At 41.1% G+C, this 19,703-nt stretch overlaps 1 long non-coding RNA gene across 1 annotated transcript in view; it reads right to left on the reverse strand.

Moving 5' to 3' along the window:
- Positions 1-657: 657 nt before the first annotated feature.
- LOC138755523 (uncharacterized) overlaps positions 658-19,703 on the reverse strand; it is a 143,406-nt gene continuing 124,360 nt past the window's right edge. Inside the window, exon 7 of the long non-coding RNA XR_011352360.1 lies at positions 658-731. This is a non-coding gene — a long non-coding RNA (uncharacterized lncRNA). The remainder of the gene's footprint in view (positions 732-19,703) is intronic.

Below are 19,703 nucleotides of genomic sequence, written 5' to 3' on the forward strand. Positions count from 1 at the left end.
ATGTAGCAAGGTTTTAACTAATAAGTCACTCACAAAGATGGGGTCATTCATACATTCATAACAACAATGGACATTTGGTCCTTTGAGTCTTTCTAGTTTATTGAAGCATGCCCATTCTCCCATTTATTATCGCTCTAACCTTTCCTTTCTCACATGCTTGACAAAACCCCTCACCTCAGTCAACAGGAATTAGTTGCTGCCATATATTGACATCATAGAACAACCATAGAACATTACAACATAGAAAACAGGCCTTTCAGCCCTTCTTGTCTGTGCCAAACTATTCTGCCTAGTCCCACTGACCTGCACCCATTTCATAATCCCTTAGTTCCTTTTTGAGAGTATGACAACTACTGATCTAGAATAGTACAATATACAGTTTCATTTTTAATATTATGTAACTAAGGAACAGGTGACAACTCTAAAAAGGCAATATCTCAGTTATTCGACCTTCTTCCAAATATGGAAGGAATGAGAAAAATTGTGTTGAATCCCCATAGATGTAATTCACTGCCAGACATGGTTTATTGTTGTATTTCATAAATGGATCAATGAGCTGCATTTCCAGTAAAGATTATATAACAGCATCACACATTTAACTTGGTCAATACTGTCAAATGAAAATTGATACCTCTTTGGAGTTGGTGGTCAAGTGCACAATTTATGATTTGTAATATGAAGTGTGCATAAGCTGCAAATCACCATCTTTCAACTTCGCATGAGAGAATGGTCTAAAGAAGAAAAAAAGGTAACATCTCATTATCAAGCAACAGCTGAGCATCAGATATTGAATGTGAAAAATACAGTGATTGACTGCAATTCTACAGTTGGTGTTGCAGTTGGAGATTAACCCTGCTGTGGATACTCCAGGTCCCATTTCCCCATAGGTTTGTTGTTTTCTTCTTTTAATAATAGGGCATCTGGTCTATTTTCACATTCTTTCGGTGGAAATGTAATTGGAATTAACAGGCGTAAAAGTGTTAATTGTATTGATTTTTTTGTACACTTTATAAAGTACAGGAACCTCTTAGCGTTTTTCACATTGATACAATCACAGTGCCCTTCAAAAATTAAAACAAAATTTAAGGTACTTAGATGGTGACAGAGACATCTTTGCTCAAGATTTTTAAAATAAAGATATATTTTGAAGTTCTATTCTTTGAGATAGACAGCCTATGTCTAATTAAAACCTTGCCCCACTGGATGATTTTCTTCAACTTTAATCTTAATACAAACTTGTGTCAGTTTCTCATCTCTCAGATCTCTTAGTTGTTGCTCAGTTAATGGCGGCACTAACAGTCAATGTTAGCTCAACAAGGCAGTGCACGGTTTCAGGATGTGAGTTTTCAACTTGTAACATTGCTTGAAGCCTGCCAATGCGGTTCTTAACAGGTTACAATTGGCACATGTGCTGTTGAAATCCCACTACAAGGTCAATACCAAAGATAAGACAGCAATTTCTGGGCACCTTGCTTTTATCAGTGTGATGACCAGAAACATGAGAAGCAAATTCATGTTCAAACCCAAGTTTACATTTATTGTCACCTCTACTGTAGTAAGGTGAAAAGATTTGTTTTGAGTGTTATCCAGCAAGTCTATCTATACATAAATACAACCATGTGAAACTGTACAGAGAGTAGAGTTACAACAAGAGATCAATTGGAACAGAGAAAGGTTGTTCAGTAGTCGGATACCAGTGGGAAAGAAACTGCTCATATCTGGAGTTGAATTTTTTAACCACAGAAGAGACATCACATGAGCCAGTATCATGAAAAAGGCATTCACATAGGGGAAAAAAAAAATCTGAGGAAATATGGGTACAATTGTTCAGAAACATCCACTGAAATGCTTTAATATACAGTCAACACAAGATTGATGTTTTTGGTCACCAAGGAAATCAATAGGTACTTAAAAAACACAATGCTGGAGAAACTCAGCTGGGCAAACGGTGTCTGCAGTACTCCGTGTTTTATCACAGTATGTAGTACAAGATAGGAACAGTGAGTTTGAAGGTCATGATATTGTTGAATTGTGGAAGCACGTTTGGTGAAGTAGTTAATGCAACGCCTTTACACCACCAGCGATTGGGTCCAGACCAAAGTTTGAATCCTGCGCTTGTCTGTAAGGAGTTTGTACGTTCTTCCCATCTCTGCATGGATTTTATCCGGGGCTCTGGTTTCCTCCTATCGTTCAAAACTTATCGGGGATGCATGTTAATGGGGTGTAATTAGGGCAGCATGGATTCATAGGCCTAAATGGTCTGTTACCGTGCTGTGTGCCTACATTTTTTTTTAAATTAAATTTTGGAATGAGAACCAAACAGCCTATTTCTGCTTTTACTCATGTTCTTTTGTTCATGGGTTTAAACAGAGGAACTAATCCATTATTAAATATTATATAATGGACAGCTTCTCAATTTGACATTGAAATAAGACTTTAAAGCAATTGAAGATGATTTCATCCTTACCTGTCCAGATCAAGTTTTACTTCCTGTTTGATTTTACTTCCCATCTAATGGGGTCAACGTAACATGAATATCTAATCCAATCCACTCAGTTTCATGCTCCATCCTGCCATATGAAAGATCTAATGCAGCTTTAATGATGAGCCAAAATGAATTGTTAAATATGAGTTCCAAGGCATAGTATGTTTACTTTCACCATTTGTGACTATTTCAGAACCCCAGTGTTTGTATATGTTGTGCTGCAATAGAAAAGTGGCATAAAACCATGAGTGTTGTCATCCCTTCTTCAGAATTCAATTGCAGATGATTCTTCAGGAGTAATTCTTCAGGGATAGTTCAAGCAAGTCCATTGTTCTTAATGGGTTCCAGCCAGCTTTGGCTTGATACAGACTGAAGTTAGGGATTGTTAGCTGACATTCATATTAAGTTCAACAAGTGTCAATGGGGTAGTCTGCTGAAACATGAGATGGGTGACATAATGCTCTCAAGAAGTTCCTGGATTGATGTTTTCAATGTGCCCAGAATCAAGCTGGGTAGTTCAAAGCATAGACCATGATGCAATATCAATAACTCCAAAAGACTGAAGTTGGACAAACTGATAGGCTTTTATTAGTTTCTGAGCAATGGTTCTCAAACTTTATCTTTCCACTCGTGTACCACTTTAAGTAATCCCTATGCCATCGGTGCTCTGTGATTAGTAAGGGATTGCTTAAGGTGATATGTGAGTGGGAAGGGAAGGTTGAGTATCACTTCTCTAGACCCAATTGTTACTGAAATAGTTTGTTTGAGAAAAATTGTCATTGGCCCATTTCCTTTGGAGTTATGAAACTGTGCACATAACGAGTCAATTAGATACGATTAAAACGGGGGTTTTCAAACTTTTTCTCTCCACCCACATACCACCTTAAGCAATCCCTTACTAATCACCTATGTCTTAGGGAATACTTAAAGTGGTATGTGAGTGGAAAAAGGTTGAGAACCACTGATCTACAGTTTCATCCTAATGCAGGGATTCTTTTCTGAAATGATGATAAAGGTAAGGTGCTTATTGTCATATTCATTGTACAATGTATATATGCATCTACCTTGATGCGGCTAATAGCTGCACAGGCCTCTGGCATTAGAGGGAAAGTGGTGGATTTGACAAGGGGGCGGGCCACCTTTGTAGACCCCTAAGGCTGTGGGGAAGGGGAAGATCCAGAAGTGGCACATGCAGCCAGGGTCTGGACCAATGACTCAATTTTCAAAGGCACAGCCAAAGATGGCAAGGTGGATTGTGCAAAATCTGCACTTAGCCTTATTGTTCATGAGATTGAGGTGCATTTCCTGCTAGAAGACTGAGTCTCCATTAGTGACGCAGAAGGGGACCTGTAAGAAGTGGTAGAGATGGCCATCTGCCTCAAACCCAGTGTATTGGTGCTCCTCTGGGTGAATAGGGAGCTGATGATATGTGGATTTCAGGTTGATAGTATAAAAGACCCGATATGTGCGATTTGGTTCACCATATCAGATATATGGGGGAGGGGGCACATGTCTAGTTGTGTGTATCTATTAATGGTCTGACTAGTCAATGACCATCTTGTTCTTCTCCCGTTCCTCACTACCACTGCTTGTGCTCTCCAAGCAGCATTTCCTTGGGTGCTCCCAGAGTACAGCGGCCATGGTTGGGTCACTGACCGTGGTGATCGAAGGTGTTCGTGAGATACTGCCGCCATGGACAGAGGGGGTGGCAGCTTGTGGGGCAACCACAAAGTTTGTGATTGGTAGGAGTGTCAAGGGTTAAGGGGGAAGGCAGAAGAATTATGTTGAGATGGAAAAAAAAATCTATGTTTGAATATCGAATCTGACTATGTTCAAATTACTTAATTCTGCTCTGATATCTAATGATCTAACTTCCACATATAGCAAATGTATTAATGATCTGTTTCAGATTGATTAAGTCTTTACAGGTAACCTGTGCTCTTCAAATTTGTACCACAGGTTTTTTTTCACATTCAATTCAACAGCAGAGCCTCAATTTAACACTCATTTAAAAGATAGCAGACCCAGCGTTGCCCCATTTAGTACTGGTCTGCATTGTTAGCCCAAATTCATGTGGCCAGGTCTCTGGAGTAGAACTTCTGATTCAAGAGTCAGAAGCATTGAACCATAGCTGACACCTATTCACTTGCACCACACAAACTCCGCAAACATGAAAAAACCTTTCTGATCTGCACAGTTCCGGACATTCAATCTTTAACAGTGACAGGCACAGTTGGCACAAACATCTGCACAGTAATGCATAATAAATGTGGCCACTAATTGAAATATCATGCTGTCTGAGCCTGAGCTGTGGAGGCCAAGTGATTTGAGTATATGTTCATTAGTGACCATAATGGTTCAGATCTAAAGCAGCGATAATTACAGCAGTTCTGTTCACAAGAAGTATATTTACCTTTGCCAGTGATAAACTAACAGAAAGTTCACTTCACTTAAAGGAATACAATCCTGAACAGTACTCGTGGTTCTGTACAACCATTTAATTGGTATTAATTAACAGTGGGTGAATGCATGTACCCACCACCCTCTCAGTGAAGAAGATACTTCTCAGGTCCCTTTTAAATCTTTCCCCTTTCACCTTCAATCTATGCTCTCTAGTTTTAGACTCCACTACCTTGGGAAAAAGACTACAACCATTTACCTTTTCTAAGCCCCTTACAATTTTATAAACCTTCCACTCCAGTTCTGCTATGGATGAAGTAGGCAGGTTCATTTCTTCTACCATTAAGGTGATTTTCTGGGTGTTCCCAATGAATGACAAGGTTCCAAAAGCTCCTTATGCATTTTCACTGATCATGGGTCAGTTGGGCTTTTCCATTTTTTTTTCCAATAAAGGTTTGAGGCTACGACAAACCTTTTCCTCTCTCTACCTGGTAATCTCCTGCCGTGACAGAGCTCAAAATAGTGTCCATTTCAGCACTCTGGCGTTGGTCAAGTGAATGATGTGGCTTTCACCTGAGTGTAAATATGGCCTCGGTGCCAGGACCTTGGTCCAGCAGAGGATAAATATCAATGGATTTGCAGGATTTTGTAGAGGCAGAATTGGAGGCCCCAGCTTGGTGCTGTTGACATTTCCAAATCTCAAAATAATGTGCGAGGATGGAGATCACTGCTACTAAGTATTTAATGCACTTGTTTCTGGATTGGAGGTCAGGATCTTCAAACACTATTTTTTAACCTTATCAGGCCAAAGGTGGTGCGGGTGTCTTGAAGCCAAAGGTCAAGTTCATCATCAAAGTCAGCCTTCATTGAGAAATGGCTTCTGGAATATGGGAATGTCCACGTTCTCCAGGGTCTCAGTGAAGACCAATGTTCCACAGGGTTGCACAATGCACCAGGGCTCAGGTTGTGAAAAGGCTCCTCCTTTCAATGAAAGTTCATCCTCTTGAATGATTCAGTGAATGAGTTGTCAATGGCTTGGAACTTTGCATTTCAACATGCAAATATCATCTCTGCACTAGAGTGAGTGAAGTTGGGCTGACCAAAGGTTGATGTAAGTTGAACATTTGTCCTGTAGAATTACTTTACTCCAGCAAAATGCTTGCTCAACATGAGGTGCAGGACTGAAGCAAGAAAGGGTGAGAAATATTTGGGGGTATTGACGCAGTCTTGCCTGACACCAGTTTGCAGGTAACCACATTTGAGAAAGATGGTCCACACTCTCTCTCCCCAATGAAGGAGTCAAAGACTTCACTGGCATCATAAAAGGCCATATTTAGTGCTTCATTATAATGATCCTGGAATTTAAAATTGATGTCCATTATACTTCTAGCCAGACCAAATCCACTCTGTGGTTCAAGAAGAAGCTGGATCAGCGAAAACCGAGGGGGGCCTGCCGATGACTTTCTCTCATTAGCACAATAAGATGGTCATGACAATGGTATTCCTGCAGTCCTCTTTTCAGATCTGAGGGATGACACTGGATATTTGTTCCCTTTCTTAGAACTTTTAGAATTTTAGCAGGTGTCTTGTTTGCACCAGAAACCATGGTTTTCTATTGCAATATGATCTTTTAATTTCATATAATTTACACTGTCTCTCCTACCATTCATACTTCATCTTTAAATTACACAAAATTACCTGACAACACATTCAGGTGTATTTTTTTTGTGTTTGTGATATTCTCCCAATGGATATGGAGACTCACAAATATTGACTCCAGTACAGAAATATCCAAATGTGTTCTGAGTTGAACTGTAGATTTTAAATCTGTGTACATCCACTGAAGAAACCCCAAACCCCAATTACCCAAACCCAAATAGCTGCCCCAAAGATTCCATTCAAGTTACACTGCAAATTACACCTCGTTGAATTATTCATCTGGACTTTCATGCATGTGTCAGGAATTTAAGACTTCCACACAAACACTGATGACTCAAATTTTATGGTATAAATGTACTGGAGTAGTGCTGACCACATCCCACAACTGAACCAGGTGCTTAGCTCAACTGAACTCAATGTGCCTTGGGAATTACATTTGGCAGATCCTGCGCTGGACCAAGTCTCCACGATGAGGATCAAGGTAGCTTCTGTTGACTGTCAGTCACCAAAGAATCTCTGCAAAGTAAATGTAAGTAGCAAGCTCTTGCCAAAAAATTATGGTCCATTATTTCCTTTCACTGTAAACAAAAATACAGACTTTGTATTTAGTAGTTAATGTATGTTACACAGCATACATAACTATAATTATGCCTCCCTCAAAGCCATATCAATTTTCGAAGAACAGGATCTCTCTGTGGGCAAACCTCAAATGACATTCTTATAGAGAGCATCAGAGGTTTGATTAGGATGGTGTACTTCACAAAAGAGTTTTCTTCTCAGATTCTAAGATAATTCATATGATAATTTTGCGATTAGAGTAAAGATAATATCACAGTTAACAAAACATGAAATAAAGTTAATTTAAATGATGATTTTTGCCTACTCCTTCTGTGAAACGCTTTAAATTATTTCACTTAATCTAATTTATATGCTTTGCATTTTGCCATCATTATTATTTGCCATTGCTGGCTGATTCTGTCCATAATGTTCATGTCTTGATTCCTCCCAAGTTGCACGTAATTATGCCACAGAGGGTTTTAATATAGCAGTGCTAAATATGTGCAAAGTTAATTCAGAGTTGAAGAATGAGTCAGATACATGAATTTCTCTCTTGTGTTATAACCCGATTGTTTCAAATTAATAAATAACATCTGCTTTATTGAAACCAAAACATCTTGATAATGAATAATTGCACCATCAACCTAACAAGGCCACAACTTGAGACATTCATTAATATCAACTTTTGCTACCACTAATTATTATCTTGCTGCTGTATTCCAAATGTCCACAGCAACTTGCTGGTAGAAATTATATTTTTAGGTTACAGTTTCTTTCCAAATTAATGGAATATTTGGAAGTGATCTGCGGAAAATAAATACGTATTGGTTGGCAAATATTAGGGCAGGCAGCAGATGTGATGATCTTTCACATAAGTCCTAATACAGTGCAGACAGGCTCATGGCACAGTGTTCTACGTTGGTAAATGAAATGAGTTTAATACCATTTCATCTCAATTTCTAATGGGTGTATCTCAATAAACTGAGACAGAGCTTCCCACCATTGAGCTTTTGACTTTCTATACCTTTTCCACTTCTGGATATTTTCCCCAATTTAGTAATAGGATCATTCACCCCAGAAAATTTTACATTTTTCTGCTGTTAACAATCTTGCACCATGATATAAAAGAAATATGATTGAAAAAGATGAAAAGTGAAAGCCAAGTCAAATGCCTGAATTCTTGTTATTTCCTTCAAGTGAGCAAAACCTGGATTCAACATTGAATATAGAACAGTACAGTTCAGGAATTGGCCCTTTAGCCACAATATCTGCGCTGAACTTGATCAAATTTTTAACCAGAACTCTACAATTTGCAAATGATACGTATCTCTTTTAGTTTCAGAAAAGCAAATTTACAAACTCACCTCATAATGTTACCGTGGCCTCAAGAGGAGAGGTCCATATTATTTAACTTTAACTTAGGGTGTGGAGGGGCTTAAATTAATGTGCCAAGACCTGCAAATGGTCCTGGTTTTAAATATTTCTCCCCGGCCTGGGTGTAGCTTTCTCGCTCTGCCAGGTTGTAGCAGATGTTCTGGAATTGAACTTAACCTGGAGCAATGTGGCAGCTCACAATGGAGAGCAAACGCCGCAACTTTCCAAGACTGAACTGGAAATCTCGGGAGAGGAAGAAAGGATAATTGTTCTGATTCATTACAGGATCCCTCCAAATTCTCACAGTGAGTCGTGAGAAGAGATATACATGCTATTATATATAGTAAAAGTGATGGATTAAGCCCTATAAATCAGGATACAATGTTAATGTATGTTTAACAGCTTTAACATGTTTTGTCAAGCTCAGTTTTTGCATTTTCAAAGATCTAATGCCTTAACTCATCAACAACTCCATGAGCCTCACAAAATGCTCAGGGCTCTGCACCCCATTTCTCGGTCACCATCATCCTCGCTGGCAATTCCAGCATTGGATTTTCAGTCCAAAAGGCAGCGATAGCCAGCATATCAGCCTTCAGAGCAAGGGCGCAAATTCAATATTGTCAGGGCGCTTAACTCTCACACATGCGTCAATCAAACTCCAATATGCGAACCTACTGCACATGCACCAACCAAACTCCAATATGTGAACCCACCGCGCATGCACCAACCAAACTCCAATATGTGAACCCACTGCTCATGTCAGAAGATCACAAGACAAAGGAACAGAAGCAGGCCACTAGGCCCATCGAGTCTGTTCCGTAAATCTATACTAAGCTAGTAATTGAAACAGTAGTTTCAATTTCAGGCCTTTTCCACATATCCCTTGATGCCTTCACTAAAGAGATACTTGTCTATTTCTTGTTTAAATACTCCTAATTAACAGGCTTCCACTGTTGTATGCGGCAGTGAGTTCCACAGATCCACGATCCTCTGGCTAAAGAAGTTCTTCCTAATCTTTGTTTTATATGGATAACCTCTAATTTTCAGACTATGACCCTTTGTCCTCGATTCACCCACCAAGGGAAATATTTTACCCGCATCCACACTATCTAAACCTTTCAAAATACAAAAATCCTCTATGAGATCTCCTCTCATTCTCCTATACTCCAATGAATACAACCCAAGAGCTGCCAAAGACTCCTCGTACATTAGCCCTTGTATTCCAAGAATCATCCTAGTAAATCTCCTCTACACCCTCTCCAACAACATTGCCTTCTGCAATCTTACAGTTTCTACTACACTTCCTACTCCGCCACCTATCTTGGTATCATCCGCAAATTTGACCACAAAACCATTTATACCACAATCCAAATCATTAATATAAATTGTAAACAGCAACGGCCTCAATACTGACCCCTGCAGAACACCACTAGTTACAGAAAGTCATCCAGAATGAGAACCCTTAATTTCAACCCTTTGCTTCCTGCCTATCAGCCACTTTTCTATCCAGTTTAATAACATCCCTGTAATTCCATGGGCCCTCATCTTATTAAGCAGCCTAATATGTAGCACCTTATTGAAAGCGTTTTAAAAATCTAAATAGATAACGTCCATAGTCTCTCCTTGGTCTATCCTACTTGAGATTTCTTCAAAAAATTCTAATAGGTTGGTCAGGCAGGATCTACCCTTTAAAAAATCATGCTGACTTGGACCTATCCTGTCATGAATCTCTAGATATTCCATCATCTCATCCTTGAGGATCGACTCTAATATCTTCGCAGCTACCGACGTCAGACTAATCGGTCTATAGTTCCCTTTTTCTGTCTCCCACCTTTCTTAAACAGCAGAACCACATTTTCAACCTTCCAGACTCTGGAATTTCACCAGAGTCCATCGATTTCTGGAAAATCATCGCCAATGGATCTACAATCTCCAAAGCCACCACTTTAAAAACCCGTGGATGCATCTCATCCGGCCCGGGAGATTTATCAATCTTTAATCTATTTAGTTTGCCTAGCACAATTTCCAACCAAACTCCAATATGTGAACCCACCGCGCATGCGCCAACCAAACTCCAATATGTGAACCCACCGCACATGCACCAACCAAAGAATAATACATGCGCACAAGAATCAAGATGGCCGCGCCGAGCCTCTGGACCCTGGGATGCCAAATAACAAGGAAAATGCACATATTTTGGCTCTTACATTCCCTATATCCCTGTTATAGTTTGTCAAATATAGCATTTGATTAAAAAGCTTGCTTTAAATCTTCAGTACTCCACGCGCGCAGACAAAATTCTGACTTGCGTCCATTCTGAGATATGACCTATCCAAGTGGTCCCAATTACAGTTGTAGGTATACAAAAGAGGTGTAAATATAAACAAATTGACTGCAAATACAGAAAATAATAAATATTCAGTAATAAATAATGTGTAAAGTAAGAGTCCTCGAATGAGTGTCTGAATCTATTGATTAGGATGGTGGAGGGGAAACAACTGTTCCTGAACCTGGTGGTACCAGTCTTGTAGCACCTATACCTCTTTCCAGATGGCAGCAATGAGAACAGAGTATGTCTTGAGTGGTGTAAATCCTGCTGCTGTTCTTCATTGACTTTTGAAGAAATCCAGGATCGACTTACACAATGGGGTATTGAGGCCCAGGTTTTGGAGTTTACTGATCAGATTTGAGGGAACTGATGGTGTAGTCAATAAAGAACATTACGATGTATGAGTCTTTGCTGTCCAGGTGTTCCAGGGCTTTGTGTAGAGCCAGTAAGATGGCATCTGCTATCGACCTGTTTCTGCAGTAGGAAAATTGGGAATGATCCATGTTACCACTCAGATAGGAACTGTTATGCTTCAACACCAGGCTCTCAATACACTTCATCACTGTGGAGATGAGTGCCACTACTCAGTAGTTATTTAGGCAGGTTACCACATTGTTCATGAGTACTAGGTACAATTGAATCTAGTTTGAAACAATTCACACCCTGTCAGAATGAGATGTTGAAGATATCCATGAAAACATTAGCCAGTTCATCAGTTAAGGTTTTCAATACTTGGCTGGATACTCCATCTGGACCCGATGCTTACCTCAGATTTATTCTCCTGAAGGGAACCATACATCATCTTTAGATAGTGACAGTAGAGCATCATCAGGGGGCGTGGGGGTGTGCAGAAGTTCTTCCTTGTTCTGATGGTCAAAATGGGCATAGAAGGCATTGCCCTTTTGCAATGGTTTTGGTTGTGTAGCAGGTTATGTCATTTAGGTCTGAGCCACAGTTGTTGGATATCCATCATTGGTTCCATTTCACCTGGGATATGGGCTTTCCAAAGGTCGTACCTACTCCTTGTGCTGTGCTCTGGCTCTGTGGACTTTAATGCCTGTGTCCTAGCTCTCAGCAGCTTCCAGATTTCGTTGTTCTTCCAGGGTTTCCAGTTGGGGAAAAACACTGAATGATTTGGTGGAGACACACTTATCCACAGCTGTTTTGATAGTCCGTAAAGGTCCTGATATAATCATTCACATCCTCAGCTAAATTGTTGAACAACCCCAATCCACTGACTCGAGGTAGTCCTGAAGCTATTCTTCAGACTTCCGTGACCATCTTCTGAAAAGTACATGATATGTTGGAATAGATATAGTAGGAGGAGGTAAAGGAGCAACACTGACCCTTTGGGACATTCAACCAGTTCCCATCAAAAAACCATCCATAAAATCTTTGTTATTCCATGTAAATGTATTTTTACCTTTATTTCCTAGTAATGGTTTACTGCATAATGTTAAAATTCTAGCAAGACGTTAAAAAGCACATACATTAGTATCAGGTTAAGAAACAATGGTTGGTGTCGGCCTGACAAATGCTTAGAAATCAAATAACAAATGAAATTAACACATCCGTCACCAGCCACACAAAAGCCAGTGTCTGTGCTAATAAATTAATTCACAAAATCTTAGTCGGATCAGTTTTACAAAGGTTAAAGCAGATCCACAGAATATTTCATTACATTTGTCAAGGTACACAAATTATGTTATCTTCTCCTTTCCAATATTACAAATCTAATAACAGGAGACTAAAAGGACAATTAAGCCTGAGGTTTTTTTCTCTTTTCCTCTTCACTCCTCATTTTCTCCTGAAGATGTCAACTTATTTCTTGAGTATGACCCCAGAAGGTGAGTTCTCCTCAAGTATCTCTCATGTGGAATGGAAGCCAACGGTTTGGGTGGTGCTAAGCTGAGGCTGAAAGGTGTGCTTGGAAATATCTGCACATTTCCATCTGAATGAGTAATCACGATTATGAATCACAACTAGTTTCTCTCCTTAATTTAGGGATGCTGAGGGAATGTATAATTTCTCTGTTGATATCTTCCCTGAGATTACACATTGAATTTAGGAACTTGTCTGCAGCCAGAAATAGAAATTGTACTCCAATGAAAATTGTACTAGTTGAACAAGTTACAGTGGATTAATGGCACAAGTGGGAGAAGTGTTTAAAACATGAGGAGCGGACCAATCAAGTGGCAGAGCAAGAAAGCTACACCCAGGCCGGGGAGAAATATTTAAAACCAGGACCGTTTGCACATTAGCAGGAATCAAGTTACGGAGTGAGATAGCTACAAAGGAGCAGAAGCAAATGAAAGTAAAACAAGGACAAAGTGGACCAGCTATTGTGGGAGTAGCTGTTGTGTGAGAGGCTCAGTGCAGGAATAGGAACTTGAGGCTTTGGTTTGTGAGGCTTCAGTGAGCAGAAGTAGAGAAGATGGAGGAGCTGAGGCAAGGTAAGGACCAGTTTTTCTAACTTTTTTTCTATTTCATACATAGGAAGCAGGACAGAGATATGCACTTCATGCAAAATATGGATAGTCAGGAATCCACCCTGGCATCTTCATCCATGAAAAGTGCATCCAGCTGCAGCTCCTTACAAATCAGGTTCGGGATTTGGATCTGGAGTTAGATGAACTCTGGATCATTTGGGAGGCTGAGAGACAGGAGTTACAGAGACGCAATCACAGTAAAGAGACAGGAGGAAGGTAGTTGGCTGACAGTCAGGAGAGGGAAAGGGGACAGGCAAGCAGTGCAGGGTACCCCTGTAACTGTTCCCCTCATTAGCAAGTATACAATTTTAGTTACTGTTTGGAGGCAGGGTGGGGGTGGGGGGTGTGGGGAACTTGCCAGGGATGAGCCACAGTGGTCGTGTCTCTGACACAGAATCTGGCCTTGTGCTAAGAAGCGAAGGGAGGAGAAGAGACGAGCTATAGTGATGAGGGATTCCATAGAAAGGGGAACAGATAAGATTAGTGATGAGGGATTCCATAGAAAGGGGAATAGATAAGATGCGCTGTGGAAGGGATCGAGAATCCCAGATGTTATGTTGTCTCCCTGGTGCCTGGGACCAAGATAGATCGAGTTACCGGCATTCTCAGGACAGGGTGAGCAGCCAGACATCATGCTCCATGTAGGCATCAATGATGTGGGTAGGAAAGGTGAGGAGTTTCTGCAACAGGAGTTCTGGGAGTTGGGGGCTAAGTTGAAGGACAGGACCGCCAGAGTTGTGATCTCAGGATTGCTACACATTCCAGGTGCTAGTGAGGCTAGCTAGTTCTGCTTCAGGGGGCTTAAACTAGATTTACAGCAGGATGAACGAGAGTGCCAGAGCAGATAGAGGAGTGGAGGAGGAAAAAGATGATGTGAAGACTTCATGTAACATCAGAAATAAAAGGGTTGTATATGATGGAAATGTTCTCAGATGTAGCGACTTCAATGAAAGTAGTCTTGTAGGAAAGGCAGATCAGTTTAGAGTGTGGATTAGCGCATGGAATTATGACATTGTGGCCATTAGTGAAACTTGGTTGCAGGAGGGGCAGGACTGGCAGCTTAATGTTCCAGGGTTTTTTGTTTCAGACGCAGAGAGGGAGGAATGAAAGGGAGAGAAATGACATTGCTCGGCAGGTTAAATCTCACAGCTGTGCTCAGGCAGGACAGATCAGAGGACTAGACTACTGAGGCTATATGGGTGGAGCAGAAAAACAGAAAAGGTATAACCACACTCATGGAGTTGTATTATAGACCACATAATAGACTTCAAAAATTGAAGGTGCAAATCTGTAGAGAGATAGGAGAAAGAGGCAGGAAACATAAAGTTGTGATAGTAGGAGATTTTAACTTTCCACGTATCGACTGTGATTCCCATACTGTAAACTGCATTTGAACAGGGTTCAAAGTGTGGTCTTACCACTGACTTGCACAGCTAAATCATAAGATCACGCTTTTTATATTCAACATCCTGCCTGATGAATGTAAGCATGCCATATACCTCCCTGTCCGCTTGAGTTGCCTCTTTTGGGGAACTACGCACTTGCATCTGCAGGTTTCTATTCTACAACACTCTCAAGGGCCCTGCCATTTACTGTGCAAGTCCTGCCAAATTACGTTCTGGATGAGTCTTGTCAAATTCTTGCTAAAATCCATGTCGACCACATCTACCACCCTATCTTCATTGATTTCCTTTGATACCCCCTCAAATAAAACTCATTTAGACTCACGAGGCATGACCTTCCCTTCACAGAGCCATGCTGACTGTCCTTGAGTAGTTTGTACTTTTCCAAATGCTCATAGATCCTATACTGGTCTATAATTCCCAGGATTCTCCCCATTACCTTTTTTAAACAAAGCAACTGCATTTGATGGTTTGGGTTGGATTGGGGGAGTGGCGGTGGGGGCGGCGGTTGGCTGCTTGTGGGCAAGGGCTGGTTTTGGGGGCTTCAGGGTCTCAGAGAATTTTCTTTTAACTGAAAGAAGCACTTCATTTAACTTTCTGGTAATGTATCTCTGTTTTATGTCTGAATGAAGTGAATTTTATGTAATATTGCACTTTATAACATGATAATTGAATTTTGGTGAAGATCTACCGGGACCAATGCCTGAAGTGGGCGCACAAAATCAGTGAACCGGTGCGGACTCGAAAGGCCAACATGGCCTGTTTCCACTCCGTAAATGGTTATGTGGTTAAAGGGATGCTTAAGAGCCGAAGACTCGTTATTGATTGTTACCATTTCCAGGTTTAAGCACATTATCACAAACATTACAAGTCCTTTTGTGTTGAATAATAAATAGTTTTAAAACTCATCTGGACTTTGACGTGAATTCCTTGAACACATCAAGGATCCCATTTAGCCTCCGAGTGTCTTTTTTTGTGGATACTAGTGACTACAGTTAGTCAACAGAAAATTATATTTGGAACATTTGGAGGGGAAACAGTTCTTCAAAGTATTTTGTTTGGAGCATACTGAAATCAATATGGCAGGCATGTTAGAAATGGTGAGAGCAGGCTGCTAACAGCAAACTGCCTCCATCGGTCTGAGTATTGGCTACAGAGCTGCTAATCCTTGAGAAGAACATCCTATCGACATGTTGGTAGAGCCATTTCCTGAGAAACGATGATATTATTGACTGCAGCCGCAGTGGAAACTCACTTGTTGACAGCAGAACATCACAGCTATCAGAAATGGTAGGATTATATTTGTGAATTCCTTCTGTGTATTTATTTAGTTTAAAGATTGTTGACAGGCCACACAGGATCTGGCCCACAGCATGACATCCCTTCTCAGCCCATTCCAAACAAACCTTGAGAACACGAGGCACACCATGGCTCTAATGGAAGGATGGGAAAAGCCATGGATGAAGTCACATAGGTGTCACCACCAGGAATAGTGGGAGAATGGGGTGGGATAGACTGGTGGAAGTGTCGCACAATAATGTGGGGCCCTGTGGGTGTGGTATAAAATCTATCAACTTCAACCCTGTAATTGTGGTCCAGTAACTCTGCACATCTGGATCCGCCAACAGGTTCTCGGCCAATTTCACCACATTGAGACCACCACTAAGTGTATAAACGGAGGGTTGGGACAATCCATCAGCTACAAAGTTTGTCTTCTCTGCCAAATGCCAGACGTCCGTGGTGAATTCTGAGATAAAAGATAAGTGCCACCGTTGTCTGGCAGTCCATAGATCAGAAATCTTCTTAAAGACAAATGTCAGAGGCTTATGATCCTTATAAGCTGTAAATGCTCTGCCCTCTAGCATATATCGGAAATGCTGCACCATTAAATAAAGAGCCAACAGTTCCCGATCAAATACACTATACTTTAGCTCTGGCGGCCTGAGGTGTTTACTAAAAAAAGGCCAAGTGTCAATGACCTTGAACCCAACACACCACTGACCACCCTGTCAGAGGCATCTGTAGTGAGCGCCAACATAGCCAAAGTATCAGGATGTGCCAGCAACGCAGCATCTGTGAGCACAGCCTCGGCCGCCTTGAATGCAGAGTCAGTTTCTGAGGTCCAGTGAATGTCCTTAGGCCTGCCCTGGAGCAAAGCAAACAGAGGGCGCAATACGTCACCAGCAGCCAGACAAAATGGTGATAAAAGGACACCATACCCAGAAATTCCTGAAGCCCTTTGGTCGTGCCTGGTCTGGGGAAGCACTGGATGGCTGCAGAAAGGGCCCAGGTAAGGCTGAATTGATACTTAGCAGGATTCACCCTGAGGCCATGTTCCCCCAAACATTGAAACAGATGTGATAAATGGAGTTTATGCGACTGAGCATCCAGGGTGGCAACCAGAATATTATCGAGGTAATTCAGGTCTTTGCTGACAACATCCATTGGCTGTTGAAAAGTTTGGGCCACGTTTTTGAGGCCAAACAATATCCGGAGAAACGTCCACAGGGTGCATTGGAATCTGATGATAATCTTTCACCAGATCCACCTTGGAAAAGACCCGATAGCTGTGAAGGCAAGTGGCAAAATCCTGGATTTGGGGTTGGGGTATCTATCTGGAACCATAACATCATTCAAACAGCAGTAATCACCACATAGATGCCAACCACCCAATTCCATTGGGACCATATGCAGTGGTAACACCCAAGGGCTGTTTGAACACGGGATGATGCCCATCTCTTCATAGCTTCAAACTGCTTTAGCCTGAAGATATTTGTCAGGTGGGAGTCTCCTCGTCCAGGCATGAACATGCGACCCTGTAGTTTTGATGTAATGTTCCGTTCCATGGGCTATTGAGGTGCCATGAAAGCTGGTGGCCAAAAGGGACGGGAACTCAGCAGAACCAGTGTACTCATTCAAGTCTAGAGTGTGCACCCCCAGTGAGGCAAATGAACTATTTCAGAACACCAGGGGATACATCTGACAAGTGGTTGCATGAACCAACTGAACACATTTCACATCAACCAACAGCTCATGTGCCATGAGGAAGTCTGCTCTGAGGATGGCATACACTTCCAACGGAAAGTCACGCCTTCCACACAGATGGTAACCTGTTGCATGCTAAAAGTGTTGATGGATATTCCATTGGCTGCCTGCAATGGGGTCCCCATGAGCCTGTGTGTTTTCTCAAAGAACGAGTGTGGCACTAGGTTCAGCCTGTGATTAATGATGTGCCTCAGGGAATAGTGCTGAGACCATTATTTTCTGTCATCTTTATCAATGATCTGGATGATGACGTGGTAAATTGTATCAACAATTTGCAGATGACATAAAGATTGGAGGTGCTGTGGACAGCGAGTAAGGCTTTCAAAGCTTGCAGAGGGGAATGGACCAGCTGGAAAAATGGGGTGAAAAATTGCAGATGGAAATAAATGCAAATAATTGTGTAGTGCGTTTTGGTACAGCAAATCAAGGTAAGACATACACAGTAAATGGTTCAGCACTGAGGAGTTTGGTAGAACAGAAGGGGTCTTGGAATACATAATTTCCTGAAAGTGGATAGGGTTGTAAAGAGAGATTTTGGCATATTGGCCACCATAAATCAAAGTACTGAGTATAGGAGTTGGGATGTTATGGTAAAAGATGTATAAGACATAGGTAAGACCAAATTTGGAGTATGTGTGCAGTTCTGGTCATGTGGCTACAGGAAAGCTATCAATAAGATTTGAAAGATTACAGGGAAATACTAGGATGTTGCCGGGACTTCAGGAACTGAGTTATAGGGATATGTTAAACAGGTTGGGATTTTATTCCCTAGAGTGTAGAAGAAGGAGGGGAGATTTGATAAAGATATACAAAATGATGAGTGGTGTAGAGATTAAATGTAAGTAGCTTTTTACACTAAGGCTAGGAGAGACACAAACCAGAGGACATGGGTTATGTGTGAAAGGAGAAAAGTTTAGGAGGAACATTAGGTGGAACTTCTTCACACAGACAGTGGTGACAGTGGAACACTGACAAAGCTGAAGTGATGAATGCAGGCTCAATTTTATATTTTAAAAAAATTTAGAGCAGTATGGAAGTCTATGGACTGGGAGAAGGTCAGTGGGACTAGGCAGAAAAATAGTTCAACATTGACTAGAATAGCCAAAGGGCCTGTTTTCTGCGCTGAAATGTTGTATGGTTCTATGTTATTGGCTATTTCTGCTCTGGGAATAAGGTGTTGCCTGTCTACCCTTTCTATACTTCTCAAATCTCTTACATCTCTACTAAGTTACCTCTCATTTTCTGTCGCTCCATTAAAAAAAAGCCTTAGTTCGCACAACCTTTCTTCATAAGGCACATTCTCCAATCCAGGCAGTATCTGGGTAAATCTCCTCTGCACGCTCTCAAAACACTTGGACATCCTTCCTTTAATGAGGTGTCCAGAACTGAACACAATTCTCTAAGTGAGGACTCACCAGAGTTTTGAAGAGATGCAATTTACCTCAAGTGTCTTAAATTCTATCCTCTTGTTAATGAAAGCCAGCACTCCATACACTTCCTTAACTATATTGTGATAGTACAGATTCTATCTGATGGTAGTGTAGGATGACTGTGATTGGCTGAGAGCATAGCCACACCTACTGGCAGGTCTTAAAGGATTGTTCCTAGCCAGACCAGGTCATTCTGGACTGGTCAACCTACTTGTGATATGCTCCAGTCTTTTAGTTAATGAAAGCCTTGGTTTGGATCAACAAGTCTTTGGTTCTTTTGACGCGCTCTACATCCATTAACAACTTTTGCAACAACTATGACATCATGGCTTGAGGTCCCAAGTTCTTGAATTATTTCTCTAAATCTGCCTGGCTCCCTAGCCTTTTTTTTCATGAAAGATGCTCCTTTAAATCTATTTCTTTGGGAAAGCTTATGGTCACCTGTCCTAATATCTGTTCTAGCTTAATGTCAAATGTTGTTCAATAAAGCACCTGTGAAACACCTTGAGCGAGTGGTATTCTGTCCTCATT

This window comes from Narcine bancroftii, chromosome 2 (genome assembly GCF_036971445.1).
Source record: "Narcine bancroftii isolate sNarBan1 chromosome 2, sNarBan1.hap1, whole genome shotgun sequence".
In the NCBI taxonomy this organism is placed as follows: Eukaryota; Metazoa; Chordata; class Chondrichthyes; order Torpediniformes; family Narcinidae; genus Narcine; species Narcine bancroftii.